Source organism: Eschrichtius robustus, chromosome 3 (genome assembly GCF_028021215.1).
Source record: "Eschrichtius robustus isolate mEscRob2 chromosome 3, mEscRob2.pri, whole genome shotgun sequence".
Taxonomy (NCBI): Eukaryota; Metazoa; Chordata; class Mammalia; order Artiodactyla; family Eschrichtiidae; genus Eschrichtius; species Eschrichtius robustus.
The window spans coordinates 76,080,635-76,083,102 of NC_090826.1; positions in this window are offsets into that span (position 1 = coordinate 76,080,635).

Here is a 2,468-nt window from a genome sequence, read left to right on the forward strand (position 1 = left end):
AATTCCCTTAGCCCAACCAGGAGAGTTCAGTTGCAAACAACAGAAACCACAATGGATACAGTAGTAGTATTCTCTCTGGAGAGGCATGAAATAGGAAGATTCCAGGAATAAATTGACTGCGGTGGCCACTGTTCAGGCACAAAAGAAAGCACTTCATATTGGAGAAGTTCATTCTGTGCTAGAAGAGAAACCAGTTATACTAAGGGAGAAGCATTATTAAAATAGAACAGCTGTGCCATTCTTCACTGCCCTTTTATATCACAAGAGTTGGAGAGGATTGTTGAAGCAGAGCAGTGATTAGATTTGAAAGTGGGGAATCTAAGTAAATTGTGTCTTTGCTAAGAAAGAAGTACAAATTGTCCCCCTGCTATGGTAGGAAAACATGAAAAAAATCTACTTTAGGTTTAAGTAGATCTACTTGCTTTATTACCTTGAGTAAGTAAATTAACTTCTCCAAGTCTCAGGTTCCTCTTACTTTCCTTCCAGGGTAAAGATAATATATAAAAAGAACCTGGAATAATATCTAACTCATAGTATACATTCAGTAAAACTACTGTTATTATTATAATAAAATCAAAATTTTGTATGGAAACATGTGGATGGCTTTCCCAGGTCACATCACCCAACCAAAACTTTCAATAAAGCAACACCACTCCGATTCTCTGTTGGATTCCTTGGCATCCATCTCCTATCCTCGCACCTGTCCATGCTCCAATCCAGTCAATTCACCCATCCACCCTCCCACTCACCCCTCTAACCTTTCTCTCTTCTAAAACTGCAACTGTCATGAGTTGGAATTTAATATTCAGAAGCCTTAGGATTGCCTAGTAGCCATCTATCACAGCAAGCCATAGATTAGAGATTTACTCTAAAGTAAAGTTAGTTTAAAATCCATATAAAATTTTCTCCTCAAAAAGTTGCTTCAACTTCATAACAATCACAGGGATGCTACATATTTCTGGTTGGCTGGGGAGGTGAACAGTGGAAGGCCGGTCTTCATGTCAGCTCTAACCACCATACTGAATATTGATGAGAAATCTTCCTATACTTTTGCATGTGCTATTACCTCAACTTGGGATTTCTTTCCCTGCTTTATCTGATAAATGTAAGGCCCATTTCATATCTTTACTCTTCTTTGAATCTCCCAGCAACCCCAGACAACTGATCACCGCCCCCACTGCCAATTTGTACCTTGTGCACACCTCTGCATAGCACTTCCCATAATAAATTGCTAGTGCTTATTTGCACATCTATATATTTGATGTATATACTGTTCATATTTTTTAATCTGACACCTAACTCAGTTGGGCACATGGGGTGCTTGATACATGATGAATTAATCTAGAACTTTAAGAGGAAGCCCAAGCCCTTTGCTCCCAACTTCACCCCGTGTAGGCTCAGTCCGAGGTTTCCCTCTTCAGTTATGATCAGCAGCTCCACCCATCCTTCCCTCCTCTTACCAGAGCTCCTGTGAGCCCAGCTCACTGTGGGGCAGCAGCACGTCACCCAAATCTCATCCACCCATTCCCATACTCCTGGTCTGTCCTGGACCCTCTCAGACCTGTCCTAGCATTTTAAAGGTATGAGCAGAGAAAGACAAAGAAGTGAAAGAAAAGAGAGAGAGAGAAAGACAAAGAAGTGAAAGAAAAGAGAGAGAGAGAGTTTCAGAAAGAAAAGCATGGTCAACAATGACAAATGTAGCACAAGGTAAAAACTGTTGAAGTGCCTAACGTATTGTGCCCTACCATGCTGTAGGCTCAAGCAAGATGTAAAGGGTAAAAAAACCAACAAGGCAGATGAGTCCCTTGTCATTCTGGACCTTGCATCCTACCATGCCACACACAACAAATGAATAAATAAACAATGTAATCACAGCTCATAATTGCGACAAAGGAAGAAAATAGGGAGATGACAAAAATGTTGCCCATAATAGTAAGCAGCTATCTATAATTAATCCTAAATTACTGCTATATGTCAAGGCTTGTTCTAAAGACTATGTGTATAATTTCATTTAATCCTTATAACAGCCATAGGGGAGAGGTACAAATATTATTTTCTCACTTATAGACGAGAAACTGAACCACAGAGAGGTTAAGTGATGTTCCCAAGGTCACACACCATGTGTTGTTCAGGAAAGGTCTCTCTGAGAGTGGATAGCTGAGCCAAGACCTGAGGGATGAGAATGAACCATCCATGTGAGAGCTGGGGGAGAGAATCTGGGGCTATGGGAAGAACAAGTTACCAGGCCTGGAAATGGACAAGGGTTTGTGGGGTTTGAATTATAAAAAGGAGGTTGGCGGGGCTGGATGAGCAGCAGTGAGTGGGGAGAGTGCAGGAGATGAGGCTGAGGGGGAGCAGGGGCTGGATCACATGGGCTGGCAAGCCTCAAGAGGAGACAGCTGGCGAGGCCAGAGTGGCTTGAGCAGTTGCAGTCGAGCCGTGGTAGCAGAAGGCAGGCTTAGCTGGTT